Source organism: Erithacus rubecula (genome assembly GCF_903797595.1).
Source record: "Erithacus rubecula genome assembly, chromosome: 10".
Taxonomy (NCBI): Eukaryota; Metazoa; Chordata; class Aves; order Passeriformes; family Muscicapidae; genus Erithacus; species Erithacus rubecula.
The window spans coordinates 20,469,023-20,488,037 of NC_136662.1; the positions used below are offsets into that span (position 1 = coordinate 20,469,023).

General features: G+C 44.6%; 1 protein-coding gene across 1 annotated transcript in view; it reads right to left on the reverse strand.

The window, feature by feature from the left end:
* LOC306805847 (cytosolic carboxypeptidase 6-like) overlaps positions 1–16,665 on the reverse strand; it is a gene marked incomplete at its 3' end in the record, with an annotated part of 269,622 nt that extends 252,957 nt beyond the window's left edge. The window contains exon 1 of the mRNA XM_079314059.1: positions 16,596–16,665. The remainder of the gene's footprint in view (positions 1–16,595) is intronic.
* Positions 16,666–19,015: the final 2,350 nt, after the last annotated feature.

The window sequence follows — 19,015 nt, forward strand, 5'->3', positions numbered from 1 at the left end:
AGCAGGGGAACCAGACAGGATAAAATAGAGATGGGATTGCAGGCTGGCAGAATGCCACAAATGAGGCCATGGGGAAGGATTCTGAGCAGTTCTTCTATCACACAGAACACCAGCACTGTGGAGCTCCTTTGTTCCAGAAAGGATTTGCTGCCAGAGCCCAAAACATCAGCAGCAGGAGTGGAGTGCAAGGTACAACAATGGGAATCAGCTGTACAGGCAGTCCTGGGAAGACCCTTCAGTTTTTTCCACAAAGCAAGGCAGCCCTGTAGCAAACCAGACCTGAAGTGATGTACAGCTTAACTACAATCATGGATTAATAGGATAGTTTGGGTTGGAAGGGGCCTTAAAGATCATCTGGTTCCAAAGTCTTCCCCCCTGCCATGGTCAGGGACACCTCCCACTACCAGATTGCTCATTTGTGAGGTCTTCAAAGATCCACAGCTGCAAAGGTGCTAAAAATGCAAAGTATATTCTTTAAAAACAATAATTATATACACACAGAGATATATACAAATCTTTCTAGACTTTAGAAAAGCTCTGTGAATCCAAAGAAAATGCCAAATCCTCCATTTGGAGGAATGAGGCATAAAACACTTTAGAACATAATCACTAAACAAGACAATATTTCCAAACCAGCCTTTTGAAATGGCACAGAGCAAAAGCACATACATTTAGATTCTCACAAGAAAAGAGCAGCTCACCCACTCGTTGTTTTGGTATTCTAAGAGGATCAAAAAAGCCATTTTAATTCTCCAAATCCCTCACAAAAATCTCTCTCAAACACATTTCAGGCAGGCTGGATGGAAGAGAAAGAAAACTGTGATCAGACACATCATGATTCAGGGAGATCTGAGTGCAGAAACTTGTGAGCATTTCCACAGAATGCAAAGCAGTAATTAAATGCTTCCTATGGAAAAGAAAGGTTGTCCCTTGGACACTTCTGTCAATCTGCATTTAACAGACACAGCAGCACTCTCAGTTCAAGCACAGGAGCACTCTGGTTCTTTGCTGGAATGACCTTAGCTGTCAGCCCAGCCTGTCCTGTTCAATATCTGTAGCTCTGCCTGGTACATTTTGTGAGCATGTGTGGGGATGAGGAGATGCAAAAAGGAAAGTGCACAACGAACAGGCAAAGCACTGGCCCCAATTAAAAAATTAAACAGGTGTCCTGAGACTGTCAGCCTGAAGATGGAGCATCTACATTTAATTAAAGGGATAAGTTTAGCAGAAAATGCCACTCCAGCTACTGTCAGAATGCATGATTAATCTGTGATAAAATACCCAGCACTGTCTAACAGAAGCAGACGGCTGGGGGACACATATTTACACAATCACTTGTTATTTCTTCAAGATATTACCAATGACCCCGAGCTTAGTGTCAGTGCATTAAAACAAAATTCTCACATCTGGTCTTTTGAAGTCTCAGACTTGCTGGAGGCTTTTCCCAAGCAGCCTGATGCGAGAGCACTCCAAATCCTGGGGAGGGGGAAGGCAAGCACTGGTGAGGTTGCTGCAGGGGGGTCACCCCCTTCAGCCTCAGCTCATCAGTGCCTCTCCTGCAGTGACACCAGGGCATGGCTCTTCCTTAAGCTCATCAGCAATGCCAGTCCTTCCCAGGTGATTCCTTAGAGCCAGTTTCCCTGCCAGGACAGCGGGGGCTGCCCCGTGCTAATCAACTCCTGTTCCAATTAGTGGGGAGGGTAGGGGGCTTTCCACATGATTGATATACTCTGCTGTTGAGCTGCTAAAGAGCACAGTTACTTCTACTCAGTCATGGAGACTGTTTTGCAAACCATTTGGGTCAGATAACATGCACAACAGTACCCTGAAGTTTAACTTTTCCTGCCCATCTGATCACGTTTGAAATAACAGCTCAGGTTCTCAGTGGCTTTGAGCCAAGCAGGAGTGCTGGGTTTGTTTCCAGCCCCTGGGACTGGAGAGGAGGCTTCCAGCATCCCCCTGCATCTTCCCCCACCCAGGAACATTGTCTTTTCCTGGCCTGGGCTGCCTGAGTCCCCACCTGTAGATTCAAGTCGTGCTTTGTTTCCCCTGGATTAGCTGGAAAAGTTTTAAGCATTAAGCTAAAAAGGCTTTGAGGACACATCTGTGGAAATTCTGCCGAGTTTCTTCCCTGGATTGACACTCTGACATACCATAATAGACACAAACATCTGCACTCAGGGCTCTCACCATCTCACACAGCAGGTACTCTCAGAAAGATGATATCCGTCTCTCTTCACACCAGCAGGTGAACACGGGGGGCCCACACACAGTGTGCCAAACCCTTCCAGGAAAGAGATTATTTGCCAAAGCACAACACAGTGAAACTGGCACTGAACACAACATTATCTGACCTCTGAATTTTAGGTCTAAATTTTATCCCTGAGAAAGATGAGAGAACGAGGCAGGAATCACTACCTTAAACTTCAGCTCCATTTGATGCCAACAGTTTCTACTTTTGTCCATGGCTATGTTCTTAGAATGAAGCTTCTCTTTGGAGACATGGAGATTATTAAGGCTTCACCAAGATAACTTTGACTGTTCTACAACAGAGCCACTTAATCAGTCACAGGCTAAAAGCAGGCAGTCATGCCAAAAGTCACCATAAATTGTCAGTTGTCACCATAAATACAAGAGGTGTCACTGCTTGGACTGCCACCTAACAAACCTTTTGGCTTTCCTGGCATTTATCTTAGCTGTTGATAATGGAGATTTTTTTAACAAGTTCATGTAAATAGCATGAACTTTTTATTTAAAGTAGGCACCAGTCAGCTACCACCAGCAAGGACCTAAACTAATGACAACCTGGAATACCACTACTTCTGCTTTCACAGAAAGAGAGATAGTGCTGTGAAAAAATCATCCTGTAAGTCTACAACTGGCTGTAGGCATAGTGAATTATTATTTGTATAGTCAAATGGTTGAACTACTCTTCACTGCCCCTGAAGCATTGAACCACATCTGAGGACACAAGACTTGGACAGCAAACTGCCTGTCCCTCGAAACTACTGCCTCCAGACCTCAGCTGCAGCAGGAATTGCTTTATTTGGCCTCCATTCCCAGAAGGATCAGCTAAGGAATGTCACAAACCACCCATGTCATATTTCACATCCCCACTTGGATGCTTGATTAAATTAATAGTTATTATACTTGCTACTAAAATTTTCTGAAGGACAATACTTTGGTTTCTGAGAAGTTTCTCACCTCACATCACGTAATGTCCATGATCTGTCAAAATCACAATTAATAGCACTGGGGAGTTTTGCTCATGGAATTCACTTTCCTGGCCCATGGCTCTGTGACCACACTTTCTGTGAACCCTCTAACTGGAAGGATGGGACACAACATATCACATAGATTCAGAACTGAGGGACTCACCCAGATGATAGAGGAAAAATGCAGGAGAAATAGCTTATTCAAGAGGCCATCCCATAATGGAGGTGGTATATTTAATGTGCTAGCATTACATAAGGATGAAATGGACTAACTATTGGGCCCTTTGTCCCCTTTTCTAGCTGCTAGACAAACTCATTGCTTCCTTTTGCTCCCAAAGAAAGTCAGATTTTTGCAGACTTTCTGCAGTTCTAGCATTTTCAGTAATTAAACTTATCTCTGAAGCAATCACATTTAGGATTACTAGGTTTGCTATCTGCAGGCTAATAGGGTCAAAATGCTTAGCTGCCCTCCTGCCTGCCAGTTTATAGCATTTTGCTAATGGATCATTTCCTTCCATGGGGATAACACTCTGGCTATTAGGTGTTCTCCTGTTGCACAGCAATTTTAGGTGATCAGGCAGCAATAATAAGTGTTCTTGTTAGATGGGAGACTTTATTGCCAGGTTAAAGAGTAACAAAGCAATAAGAATAACTTTTTGCTGGCAAAAACAACTTCAATCAAAGGCAAGGGACACTTCTGCTGCTGGTTCTCTAGTTTCCACCTTGCTTCTGCTCAGGGTTTTGCCACACTTGTGCTCCCAGGCTGCAACACTTATACTGCTCAGCTTATACTCAAGGTTCACATGTTGGAAGAATCCAACAGGTTTCTGTCTATTTTAACTGCATCCCTGAGAAGCTCTGTACCTGCAGCACCTAGTTTCTTATTTTTATTCAGCTTATTCCCTTATCTTATGTGTCAGCCTCCCTTGCCCACAGAAGCACAGTGAAGCAGTCAAAGCTCTGAGTAAATGGGCATCCCTGTGTCTTGAAAAGTGGGGGGAGCAAGAAAGAGAAAATTCTGTATCCAGACTCTTCCCTTCTATGAAATGTCTGTGCAAAATGGCATCACTTAGGCAACCTCACAGAACACCACAGAAATCACTATTTCCTTCCACTCTTTTCGCTCCAAAGCTGCAGTCATATCTAATGCATCCTAGTCTCAATGCAAAATGGAATGGCAGCGGCTTGCCCCCAGAATGCATTTTTCTGGTAGGACCATTTAATATTACTCATTAGACCCTTCCAAATGAATGACTTAAAGTGAGAGGGTTTTTTTTCCTAAGTTACTTCAAGGCAATTAGGTTGCACAGAAAGTAATAATCACTTGTCAGGCTCTCCACTTTGCACATAGAGCCTTATTTCCTTAGAGGTGAACATTTAATAGTTCACTTGAATGCTCTTATTTTAAAGAATTTGGTGTAATCAGTGTGAACCTCACATTTTTTCTCTCTCTCTCTTTTTTTTTTTTTTTTTTTTCTTATTTAAGAAATTAAGACAACCAATGTGGCATGGGTTCCATTCTCGAGAGCTCAAGGAAAGATGGATTTAAGGTAATTGGCAGCAAAATGAAGCAGGTTAAAGTGTATCTCCTGAGTTCACCAAACTGGAACATGCTCAGAGAAGATCTATCCAGTTATCTGTGGCAGTGAGATTTGTTTTGAGGAAACCCTTAATACTCAATCCACTTGCTCCTCTCATAATCTCTGCCTGTGATTCCCCCACAGCTCCTAGGCTGGGCCCTCTGGCTGGATCAGTCTCACAACTGGAGATAGCCAATGAAATTCAAACTTGGACTCAGGAAAGAGAGGTTCTCTTCACCAGCATCACTTCACAGCCCACTCCTCTGATCAGATTGGAAGTGCAATGGGAGAAAAGGACGAATAGGGTTTTAGAGAAAACTTGAGACCAAAGCCTTAATCAGTTATTTCCAGGAAGAACCTAACTCTGGAGAATAACTGCTGAGTAATTCTAATTTATCTTTACTAATGTCTATCAAATCTCAACTTATTTGCCACTAATTCTAAGCAGTTTTATTAAAAGCAAACACATTTTCCCTGGAGACAGCTGCCTTGCTGCATTTGAGCTATAGGAGCAACAAGAAGGATATATCAACAAGGTTCTTGGTGCAATGGAGAAGCAAAGAGAGAGTCTTTATTTAAAGAAACACTACGTTTATATAGGGTAGCTCATGGTAGCAAGCACAGACATGATCTAACTGCTGCAAGAGAGGTGACACCCCTGGTCACGTAGCTCACACACCCTGCAGGTGCACAATCACTGTTATAATTCCTTTCTCTTATGTTTTGTTTGAGCAGAGAAATCTCAGTACTGCTCCCCTGGTTCCCAGCAGTGTCCAACAACACTGCCTTTCAGCACTGGGTGGAACAGCTACCCCTTAGATGGCTGCACCTCAGCATCACAGATCCAGAGTAATTCTCCCTGGCACAGATCCCCCTGGCCGTGGGGGTCCCTGAGCTCTGTCCCCAGCCCCAGCTGAACAGGGCAGCCAGCAGCTGTCCCAGACTCATGGGTTAGCTCAAGCACAGTGCTAAAGTGGGAGCTTGACAAATTATTATTTTTCATGCCACCTAATGGCACTGCAGCACAAATGAAGCACACCTCAGACTGGCCCAGGCATGCCTTTGACTGCAGAATAGGTTTGTCACTCTGTGTGCAATGTACAATTTGCTCTGGGATCTCTCTGAATGAAAGACAAGTCATTAACGTCCCCTAAACATCCTCAAGGAGTGGTAAGACAAAGAATAATCATGCACAGGCTCAGTTTTGAATAGGATCTTGATTTCAGCATCTTGTTCCCTACCTTCCATCAGCTGTCAGCAGGTGAACTGATTTGCTTTCCCAGGGAGATGTGGCTGGCCTGGCAGCAGCCCAGGCTGTGTTCATTGTGTGGGGTGGCTGATGGAAACAGGTCAGCAGGTGCCAGGGCAGAGGGGCTGCTCCCTGCCCTGGACAGGCAGCTCTGCAGCTCCCTCACACTGTGGGGGATGCAGGGATGTTGGAATGTGGAACTGGGTCTGAGGCAGGGAGGGAGGGAGAGCAGAAGGAAGCTCTGTGCCCTGCCTTTCTCACACCTTTGCTTCAGCCAGAGCTGCAGCCTCGCCTGGCTCTTCACAGCTGCCTCCCACAGAAGCCAGGCCGTGCCCTAAATGTCAAGTCTGAATTTCCATAGTTAGGAAGAGCCTGGATGTCAAGTGGCCCCTCCAGGCCTCACATTCATCTGAGGTTGGCAAGACCAGCACAGAGAGTGCTCACAGTTCAATTATGGGCACGACTAAAGAGCAGGCACTGCAAACACACAGCAAGGAGACATTTCTCTTTGAAACACTCTTCAGCTTGGGCAAATCTATACCTGGACAGCTTATCAACTTATATTATGGAGAGAAGGATTGGTAGAGCTAAAATTTTAAATATGGTAGTCACCATCTATGAGGATGCAAAGCTATTTTTCTCTATCATTACCAGTAGTTTCTCAGGACAAATTCTTCAGTACACAGAATCCTGCAGGTCTAAACTGCAAACCTACCTGTGATAGTGAATCATGCTTTGGTTCAAGGAAATCATCTTAAAAAAACATACTAATACTGCCCCAAGCTCATGAAGTATTGATGGAAGGTCTTAACGCATTTCTTTCCCCCTCAAAAAATACTAAATATTCTTTTTTTTTTCCAGCTTTCTTTATGCTGTTTCCCTTTGATGAGTAATAAATAAAGAAGCAGTTGAAAACAGAATCTAAGTGCAAAGCCCCAGATCTGAAAGGGACAAAGACTCCATCTGTCACACAGAAATCCAAAAATCCAAGTACCAGCACAGAGCCCACCTGCCAAAAAGGTTTTATGTTTATGTTAAGTGTGGCTTTAAGGAACAGAAATGTTCTGGCAGATAAAGGCAGCCACCAGAATGACTAACTGAGATGCACAGACAATAATTCCCTCCTTTGATTTCCTCTACTGTCACTGCTATCAGTTAGACATCTGAATGGAAAATCAGCTTAGAAACTTTGATCCCTTTAAAAACAGAAAAACAAACTGCAATCTGGAGATATCCTTAGGGGAAGATGGAGCTGTAGCATCCCCCTGTGCAGCACACTTGCTGCAGTGTGGGGAGAAGGGGTCTGGCCTCCAGAGCTCCTGGGCAGGACTGAGCCTTGGAGCAGCAGAGCCCAGCACAGGCAGGCAATGGAACACAGCTGTCTCTGCTCCCCTCTGGGCCCGAGGTGGCACAGGGAAGAATTTGTTCTTCAGTGCTGCTCATAGAGCACACCCACTCTCGTGGCTTGCTTGCCATTTTGCACATTGTGAAAAAGGATTTGGGACTAATCTTTCTCAGGCAGGAATGGAGATGGTTGAATGGCCAGCTGTACCAAACAGGAGAGGAGGTCCCCTAAATCAGATTACTCTATACAGGCTTGTTTTTCTGCACGTTCTGTTTTGCTCCTAGTACACACAGACTCTGAAATATCCACCTGCTTCCCCAGAGCTCAGCCCTTTCCCTTCACCTCAAACACAGGAGATAACACTACACCTTTACCTTTATGTTGAATTCAAGTTCAATTTTTTTTGTTTCTCTGGCCAAAGGCCAGGACCCAAGTGCTGGAAAATGAAAACACAATGAGCAGTACTGAAGGGCAGAAGGAGTAGAGATTGCAAAGGGGCAGCTCTGTAGCAGCATAATTTGATGTCCTGAGATAGTTCTTTCAAGGACTGAAAGGCCTGAGCACTAACCCTGCTTGGACATGGGAACAACAGCCCTAGCACTGTGCACTGGATGCAATAAACTCCAAATTGCAGAAATATCACCGACTCCATCACAAAGGAGCAAAACCTGCCACAAATCCAGAGTGCAGCCTGCTCCCTTGATCCCACAGGCACACCAGTGCAGCTAAAGACTTTTCCAGTTGTCCCCTTGTCACCTGGCTCTGTGCTGGGTGCTGCCTTTCCCCAGTGGAGAGCTGAGCTGACCTTCCCCAGGTGGGATGGGGCAGCAGGACAGATGAAAGAGATAAGCCAAGCTCCTTTCTGAGCTCAGAGTGGGAGGAGAGCACACTGGTGCCAAACCTCTCCTTTTCCCTGACTCACTCTGGGCACCCCCAGCACCTGTGTCACCTCCCCTGGTCCTGTTCCAGGTCTGTTAACCCATCTTTGCAGAACACACTCAACACCTGACCTTTCCAAGAAGCCTCTCATATCCACAGCCACTAAGGCAGCATTTTCCTCCTGGGGTTTCCCTGCATCCTACACATAGAGGGAGGCAAAAGCAGCTGGTTTCAGACCCTCACATCCAAAGAAAATCTTACATTTTTGTCTCTTCCTAGCACAGCACTCCTTCCTGATGGTTTTTTCCCCAGCAGAAGTGCTGCTGCACCCCCACACCCAGGCCCTGGTGACCAGCACAGCTGCTACAAGCCAGCCCAGCTCTCTGCTGCACATTCAGTGCCTTTCCCCCTTGCTGGGAGAGCTTTGAGGTGGAATGTGCCCCCAGAGGATGTCCTTCAGTGGGGTCACTGGGAGCAGCCCCCTCCTCCAGTTCCCCTGCCCTGCAAAGGGGCACTGGCCCCAGATGGAGAGCAGATATGAAAAACAACAGGCTTGAGCACCCCTTCACCCTGACCATTAACTATAATTGTATTCTACATCAATCACTGGAGTTCTCCCCTTAAAGGTTATTAAGTATAATTTCTACTATGCAAATAGTTCCAGCTTCATTAATGGATTTTTGGTTTCTAGTAGAAGTTATTCTTTGATGAATGTCTCCAGATGTCAGTATCTGAAAAATGTATTGGGGGGAAGAAAATTCTCCCTGATGTAATGTAAAAAAGGTCCATTGGAGAGAGGGGTCTGGGGAAGATAGAAATATAATTAAAACAATTAAAATTCCTATCTCATGACCATTTACAGATGCTCCAAAGTGGCTCTAAATTAAAGAGAAATGTCACAGAACATGGATGCTTCTGCCAAAAAGTAGCATTAAAAATGACAAATTCCAAACAGCCTGAACATTCTCGTTAAATCCAAGGCTTTAACAGCTCAACCAAGGGAAGCAGAGTGGGAAGACAAAAAAAAACAAAACAAAAAAAAAAAAAACAACACATCCAACAGTCAGCAGGAGAGGTGACCAGGGAAAAGATATCCAACGAGCCAACATGAGACCTTTGGATTTTCAAACTTATTCCCACTAGATCAAATGGTTTTTCTACCATCTCATCTTTAATGGATTCAGACCATCTACTACTATGACCCTGGTTGATGCCTTTTCCTAACCACAGATTTATTTTTTAATAAGTGTTTAAAAGCTCTGGTGATGATGAAAGGCTTCATCTGATATCAAGATTTGCTGGATGAAGGCTCCCATGTGCATGCACACCCCAAGTCCCAAGCCAAGGCAGAGAGGAGGCTGGAGGGTTGCATTTCCTCTGCTTCTTCTATTGTTGTTTTTCTCCTTCCCCTTCTCTTCACTCCTGGGAGAAATTTCTTTTGGAATATTTTCTCATTTATATTATAAGAAACCTCTGCTGGTGTGCTTGGTTAGGAAATCTTGGGGTGTTTTTTTTTTTTTTTTTCTAAAGGCCATCTGCCTAAACTTTTTACACCCTCTCCCATTTAGGTTTAGCCTGGAGAAACTCCATTATAAGAAACACAATAAATATTTATTGAACTGGTGAAGGCAATAGTGTATGCTGAACACGCTCCTCTTCCTGGATATTTTTTTCCTTTCCCCCCCTGCATCAAGCCCTTGTTCTGTCAGGATTGTTTTCATGTTAGCATTAGTCAGTCACTCCCCATGTGTCAGTGAATGCAAAACATGCCTGCTGTGAGACAGGGGCTCGGGTGCCACTTTGCAGCTCCTGGGGATGCGAGCTGGCACTGGGACAAGCACACACAGGATGACAGGCACCACAGCCTGCTCCTCCAAACAGCCAGCTGGGGAGCCACAGCACCTTGGGAACTGAGCTGGGGAGGCAGCCCACAGGTTTACAGGAGCTGCAGTGGAGCTGCAGCAGCCAGGGAAGGGTTTCTGCACGGCACAGCTGCTGGAGGAAAGCAACATCTGTGTGTGGGGTCAGGTCCTACAACCTGAAGGCAGAGCCTATTAAGCAGCCATCTGTAGATGGTTTGATATCTACAGGCCCTTCAATAGCACAGCTCATCATTACCTAATAAATGTTAATGAGCTGGGCCATATTCTGCAGCTGCAAAGGCAGTGGGGTTTTCATTCTTTCTCCAGCCTATAAGGAGCATTAACTCTGGATGACTTCACTTGCACTGGTTTGGTTGGAACTATCCCTCTTGGCCAAGAACTAGGTTAGACCTAGAGGGGGATTTGGCTCAGGTTCCCCTCTGTGATGGCCAAATCACACAGGATCCAACCTCCAGAGCACTTGGGTGCTGCTCAGCCCTGCTGAGCTGGCTGCTGACACACATAGCTGCAATTCTCTGAGAGTCCTGGGGACCAGGTCCAGCCCCAAGCACAGTCAATGCAAGTGCTAGAAGAACAAGCAGCTCAAAATCTTCCCAGGGGAATCAATCCAAAACCCAAATGAGGAGTGTGGGTCTACATAATCTGATCTCATGACACAGAAAGCCCACAGTACAGTCAGGAAATTAGCTCAGCCTTGCAGCATGCACTGTAGTGCCCCAGCCAGAAAAATTATAGGACAGGAAATTATTGTTGACTGGATCCATCATTATTCTTTTACCATCTGTTACCTTCAGGTTAGTGTTTTTCATAGCTCATACTGCTTTTCAGCATTGCATCCAATTTTAACTGACCAAAAAGCTAAAAAAATAAAATGTTCAGATTTTGATCAGTTCACCTTTAATTCCCAGGGAAGATTTCTGTCATGAAAAATGCTACAGAATCATTAATGAGCAGTTGTAGTGGAGACTTCTGTTTAATCTCCCATCCATCAGACAGCACCTTTGGCATTGCAGTGACCCCAGGCTTCCCACAACACCTGGCACTTACATAGTGCTTCACCTTCTCTAAGCATTTAATTGGCATAATAGATTAATGCTTATTGATTAGCTGACTCAGAAGGAGACCACCACATTCCAGTTTCCTGGTGTCCCTTTTTTGCAGCACACAGACTTTATTCGGTGCATAGGAAGGAGCTAGTTAACCCCTCAGTGTCCAGATTTCACAGGTTTGGTGGTACAGGGGGATAGAAGGTACCAAGTGACATTCACAGGAGTGCTAAAAAGGAGACTCACAACTTAAGTATTGAAAAGTGGGCTCAATGTCCTCTCATGAATGAGAAGTAATAGGACAAGAGGAGGTGGCCTTGAGCTGTGCCAGGGAAGGTTTAGGCTGGGTGATAAGAAAATGTCTCCAGGGGAAGGGTTGTCAAGCACTGGAACAGGCTGCTCAGCAAAGTGGTGGAGTCACCGCTGGAGAGATTTAATAGACATTTAAATGTGATGCTAAGGGTCATGGTTTAGTGGTAGACTTGGCAGTGCTGAGTTAGCAGTAAAAGATCCTTCCCAACCTAACTGATCCATGGTTCTGTATACCTTTGCACAAGCACCTCGAGGAAGCACAGAAAAGCTGTTTAAAATGTCTGGGCTTCCCTTTTTCAGCAAAGCATACCAGTGTCCTCCCTTCAGGCAATGAGCACTGTTCTTAATGGATAACCAGCAGCTTAAGAGAAGGCTTAACAAGCACAAATGCTGTCTGTAACAAAACACTTTTGGGCAGAAATAATATTCTTTAACACCTTCTTTGGCTAGGATTTAATAAGTGTGAAATCAATGTTATAATCAAACATAATACTCATTTCCTAGAATAATCCTCTGACGCAGCACTTGCTATTTCAGCTGATTAGAAGCATTGTTCAAATAATAGAAATTCCTGATCAGTAACCCAAGAGTCCAAGTTTTTTATTGTAGCCTAAGGTAGTTACTTCCCTTCATCCTAAATGTTCACAAGTGGAGAAACACTTGAAGGAATTCTTCTGTTGCCATCAACCTAAACACTGTGTTCTCCCAGCAGTGGATAAATAGTGGATGATTAAGCTGTTTATGCCCAAGCACCAATATGTTTGTGATTAACAGCCAGACCTGTGCTCTTAAGGCCTGGTTTTTATTTTGTTTTTCATATTTCATTAGGCAGAAGCAGAGAGGGAATCTCAGACTGCAAGACTCAATGAGGGAATGCAGGAAAGTCCTCAGGCAACAGGGATGGGATGCTGACAGTCCTAGGTGAGTTCTACAGGTGGAAAACATCTATCTTCAAAAGACTCCCTGTCAGACAAGATAGTTTTCAATAAAGAGATGAAACTGATGGGAGGCTTTCTTTCTGCATTTCTGCCTGCTTTTGGCAGAGCAGACCTGTGTGTGCACAAAGGAGTTATGACTTGACAGCAAGTTGTAAAGCTTTCCCTCCTTATCAAGGCAGAGCAGCTGAGACAGCCTCTTCTATAGTTGGCTTTTTAATTGAAAGATTAGAAGTTCTCTTATGCAGTTTGCACGAGACACAGCATTTCAGAGAGGTCACCCAAGGTGTTCTGATAACTCCAGGGGTGGAATTGGCAGCAGGGGGAGAGGACAAGCTCAGGACTCTCACCAGCAGGGCAAGTCCCCCAGCAAAGAGCTGGATCAAGCCCCCCCACTTCAGTTCAGTGCCTCTCAGGCTCAGGGGTGCTGGGCTGCACAAAACCCCAGAGTTCTTTTCTTCCCTTTCATCCCCCAGGTGCCTCAGGCTCCCTGGGCCAGTGCAGAGGCACCAGTCACAAATGTGAGCACAGATTAAGGCAGCCCAGGGCTGGTGCCTCCAGGGAGATTTTCAGGGAGGCAGCAGCTGCATCTCCTGCTGAGAGCTGCAGTTCCTGCCCAGGGATGGGAGAGACTTCACTTGGGCACAGTGGAGAGGACGCCTTGGCAGCAGCTTTATTGGGATTTTGATTGTGCACCTTGAGCTCCTATTTAGGCCATCACATTTCATTAATTTAACCTATCTGTGAGTCCTGTAGTCCCCCAGGGAAACAGCAAGCACTCCAGCCCTGCTGCCCAGAGGAAAAGAGCCAGGAGATGTCTCCCAGAGAGGCAGGGGAGCTTCACCCTGCTGCATCCCCCTCAGCCCAGCTGCTCCTGGCAGGGAACAGCAGGGAAACAGCTGGGAGTGGGATGCAGGGACACCCACCCAGCCCAGTACATCTCCTCAGTTTGCTGTGCCACAGGAAACACCCCACTTCCCTTCACAGATTGACTGGAGTCAATTTTCAATCACTTCCAAGATGGGGTATGCAGAACCCAGGCCATAAAGTCCTGGTGTGTCCATGCATCACAGACAGCAGAGGGATCAGCACCTGGAAACAGGAGCTCACAACAAACACCTTCATGAGAAATGGGCCCTGTCAAAACAAACAGGTGCACGTTCCCATTCATTATTGCACTGCCATACACAGCCCAAGACTTACTGCCAGACTCAAGTGGTTCATTACTGAGGAGAATAAAAAAAGGAAATGAAGACAGAGTCGCTAAGGGAGAGCACCTTGAGTGAACATCCTCTGTTTCATGTTTTAACACCTGGAGAATAACACAATCCTGGCCCACTAGAGCAGCTCAAGGATCCCTGGCACCCTACACGTGAAGACATAATTACATTAAATAAGACAAACTTTGTTTTCCTCAACATATTTGAAATGAAACTCCATTAAAATGGGAGGACATAGATTTTGTTTTTTTTCAGCTGATAATCTATTTCTGTTTTGTTTTAATCAGGCTTAAAAAAACCCATTTAACAGTAAAAGAAGACTATCCTCTCTTTAAGCCTTGCAAAACTCATCCATCACCCATCTGTCCACCTTGCACCTCATTATTTATTATTCAATACTCAACAAGCTAGCATGCCAGTTAAGATTTTCCCTGAAGAAAGCTGGCATCTAGACAGACAGCAACTGCTATCAAAATGTTTCTTTTTGATTTCCCTGCCCTCCCTCACTCCATCCTTTTTGGTGGGAACAAATATAAAACCTTTAAAGTAAATAAAACACTTTTTAATGAACTAGCAAAAGCAAGAGGAAAAACAGAACTGAACAGAAGTCTGTTTTCTTTAGTCAGACTTTATCAGTGCTCCATTAAATCACTCTCCTCCTGGTCCCTTTCATCCTCCCGAGTTCTCACCCCTAAGAGAAAATCTGCTCTTGGACACATGCAGGCTTCTGGATACAAGGCACATCTGTTGTTCAGACCTCAGGCCCAAAGCAGAGCTACAGCCATGATGTTTCTTTTCCAGGCATCCCTCTAATGAGATGATTTAGTTGAGTGGATGCTGGAAAAGCAGTACCATAACCCAGAAGCCTCAGCTCAGCTGTTTGCTGCCCAAGCCAGGGCTGGCTCCATCCCCCCAGCAGCACCACCACCCTCCCAGGGGCACATAGGGAGCCCAAAGGTCTCTGCAAATGCAGCCTCTGTTCAGCAGGGACCTCCTGCAGGTCCCCTAATGTCAGGGGGAATCCCCAAAAGCTGTATTTTGCTTTATGACTAGGCTGTGCTGGCAGCCCCCAGTCAGCTTGGCTCTGCAATCGGGCATCCAGCAAGAATTCCCCCTGCTCCCATCCCAGGGCACCCCTCAGTGTCCCAGCCAGTGCCAGCCTCACACTCCTGCTGCCCTCAGGTGTCCCAGCATTTGTGCTGCTGCTTTTGGGCCAACAGGCTCTGCCATGCATTTAAACACATTCAGGGGTATCAGCCCTGGGCTTGGATTCTCACCACCCAGTGCCCTGAGATAAACACACAGCTGCAGCTTCCACCTCCTCCTCTATTTCGGGATTTGCAGAATAATTTAGCAGTGGGCACCACTCCCAGTCTGAGGGTTACAGCCCCACCAGGCAGCTCCATTTAGAGCCTTGCACTGTTCCATGCTAAAATACACCTTAGAAAGAAAATCAAGCTCCAGACACCTCTGAAAATAAGGCCTTTCCCCCCACAATCTTCAAGACAGAGAACAGTCTTGTGGCAAAGACAGAACAGGGTAAACAAAGTGCCTTCCTCTCCACGATAACACCTTCCTATTTTTGTATCTCATATTAAATAACATCCTCCTCATAACACTCGCAGCAAGAAAACTTATCAGGAAAAACATAAGACAGAAAAGGTGAGATTTTTTTTTTGTCCCCCCTCTCTTATCTCAAAGTTCCCTGCCTGTCAGGGTTTCACACGTTGGCTGATGTGTCTTTCATGTAATACATGGATATAATTTATGCAGGAATGCATCTGGAAGTGCATGTGTTAGGGGGATCTATCTTGTTCTGCACATGGACACCTCTGCAAGTGAACAGCTTACACAGAGCCATGTGAATAGCTGCAGTAGGTGATTATGGGGAAAAAACTCAGTTTTTTTACACTGATGCTTCTCCGGAGCCAGGCTCTTGGTGCTCACCAGAGCATAGACAGTTTGGGAAGGAACCACAGGACTGTGTGATGGGGTTGGTTTGTTTCTTATTTTCAGTACCCATTGCTCCCCCTCCCAAACACCTCATTTTTCTTTTGTATTCCAGTACCTTACACCAGATATATAATGTCCTCATTCCCAAAATTCATTATGATCATTAAGATTTAAAGCCTACACAGCAGTAAACTGAGACAAGGAGCAAATTATTTGTCTCTGTGGTCATGCTGCCAGGGAAAGGGAGAAGCCCTGGGCACCCACAGGGGCATCCCACCCATGGCTTTATCATGTCCTGGAAAGGCACAGCTCCATCTTCCTCAGCCTCCTTGGCTGAAGCATCACATCACCTCTCCTACCAAGTAACTGGCAATGCTTAAAAATGCCATACAAACAGAGCACAGCTCCACACACCCCCAAAGTACAGTGTTCTGGTAGGGAAATTGTCTTTTCCAATATCTTGTCTCCAGAAACAGCATAATCTAAAGTGTCAATTATTTCATAAATACAAACTAGCAAGACATGCAGTTCTGACTGGGTTTTGTTTTTTTTTTTTTTTTGTTTTTTTTTTTTATGAATCTGCTTTACTCCTTCAGCTGCTTATTCATTTGCACTTACCTTTTAGTCTGATCATGTAAAAGGTTTTGGAACAAGTACAGAGGAAGAATGAAAACATAATGGTTTCTCACTGCTCGAGGGCATAACTCTAATTAAAAAGAACATTCTTGGTTTTAGCACCCAGACTCCTCTCTCCAAAACCTGAACTTTGACATTTTCAAACTGAGATTTAAAACAAGAAAATAATTCTCAGTGCCACGAGGAAGGACTGCCTGCATTGTACATCAGGAAAGGGGAGGGATGAGGGAGAGAGAGGTTCAAGGCTAATAGACTTATCAGGGAATTTGAGTCAGGAAAATGCAGATTTGCTCATCAGCTCGGTGGTGACAGCTCAGTGCAGCGCTGGAGTCCTGCACCTACCTGAGGATGCTCTGCTCTCTCTGCTGAAACCAGGATGGCACAAACACAGCAGCAGCAAACAGGGGATGTTTGCTGCCACCAGAAGACCTGGCAGGGCCAGGATAAAGGCAGCTCCTCGCTGGCAGCAGGGCTGCAGAGATGTCTCTGGTTACAGGACAGCCCCAAACTCACAGCTCCTCAACAGCCCAACCTCAAGTCTTCCTCTAAACAAACCTCAACTTCACACTTAGAACAACACAACACTGTGCTCCAACTGCAAACACATCCCACACACCCTAATCAATCCCCTCTTCCTGCCCCTCCTTACAGACACAGCCCCCAGCTTTAAGTCATTGTGTGAATTAGCAGGGCAAAATGGAAATTGCTGCAGTCACAGGTGTGGCAAACCAGCACCTTCTTTCCAGAGTAATTTTTGCTTATAGCCCCTTTTACTCTTGAGATATATGAATTAGAAATCCTAAGAATATCTTAAATGTGTATTTTATAATCAGCTTCTTATAATCAACTATAGAACATACATTCTCTTCCAGATTAGGACTGGGGAAAATAAGGAAAAGTGTAGAGCCACAGCCTCAGAAGACAAAAAGACAATAGTCACAAGATTGGGAAATTAACAAATGAAATTTTTCAGGTAAGAATCAGGAGTCATTGAAAAAAGCAATTTGGAAAGGCGCATTACAGTTACAAAATTGACAGCAATATAAAATTAACTCATACTACTCTATTTTAACTTCAACACATTACACACCACAGTTCATTTCCTCTTGTAACAATTCAATCAAGATGTAATTAAATCATTATCACCTCCATCCAATATTAGTATTAATTTTATTTTAAACATCAATATAGAGGAAACATTTACCAACAGCAAATAAAATCCCACATATATATATATATGGATTTCTGTGCTGAAAATTAGCTCATCAGCTAATGTGAACGGATGACTAAATAATTCCAATGCTTCATATCCAGCACATATTCTTACAAAATGCACATGTAACTGCTCCTAATGTAGCAGAGATGGAGGGATTTACAAGTGGGAAATCTGCACCCCCAAGGGCCAGGTTACCCAGGGCAGTGCCCCTGCAGGAAAGGGGATTCTCCATAACTCAGCATTAGCCTGACTGGCAGGAGCTCTGAGCTTGCAGTGCAGAGAGCTAATGAGTGCTATCAGAACAGCACATGCTGCCCACAGAAACATTTGTACCAGGAGCATCCTTGTGATAGGACATACTGGAGAACTCAGGAGCAGCTGCAGGATAATTTATTTTTGATTTGGAGTCCTCATCCTGTATAATAACATTAACTAGCTTCTTGATGATTGACCAGCTTCATCCATCAGATGTTTCAAAGGAAAATGAAGCCACTCTGCAAACATTACTATAGGCACAGGTTTTTTTCCCCCTCTACTTTTTTATTGTTGCCTACAGGAGAGGAAATATTTTTTTCAGCCTTAATTTGCAACAGCAAAAATTCATCTGTATGTGGAGGAAATCTTGCAAAGGGCTGGGCATGGACACAAAACATTTGTCCAGCAGCCCTACAAAACTGCAGGTCCCAGACTCTGACACAGCAGTGAAGGAAGAGGGGAGATATGGACCACCCTCTCCAGCAGCACTGGGGGTTGGCTGGTTTAGAAATATCCTTTAAAGAACTGCAGAATTTTGCAATCATTGTCCTGCTGGGGTTTAGTTTATCTGGGATTTAATTGTGTCCAGCAGTAATGTGTAATGAGAACAGAGGCTGTGAAACTCGCCCACTGTGCCAGCACACACAGAGGGTTTTTCCAAATCATTTAAGAGTGATTTAGATACTGGGAAAAAAAGCCCCAAACCTCAACTAATTGTTAACTAAGATATGGCCCAATTTCAATTATTCCACTGATTGATCTCTAAGTGATAGATTTTCAAAAGGACCTAATAATGAAAAGTGTCCAGTTCCCATTAAAATGTAATGGGATTGATACCTAATCTGTTCAGGCTCCTTGGAAAAATCCAGTTTAAATTAATCGGTGGGGAAGCTTTGGACTTTCAAGTTAGTAGAATTTACTCTTGCACTGCATAAATCTGATGAGTGCTAAATAAGATTCTCCTAAAGCATCTGTCCATATGTCTCTGCCCTGGACAGCACCATCCGTTCTAATCCTGTTCTGGACTTGGCCAATTGAAATCCCCTAATTTCCACTAACCATATGTTAGCTTTGCCATATGGAAAAGAATAAGCAGTAATGAGAGTGCTGACAGAGCCAGATTTCTTCCCATATGTAATCTAGAATATGACAGTCTCTCCAGAGGAGAAAAAGCCAGGTACAGTCCATGTATGTCCTGCAGGGAGAGCCCAAGTTGCCTAGCAAACACATTGTAAAATACTCTCACACAGAGTCTTCAAAAGGATGAATTATCTGCATAATTATTTTATAG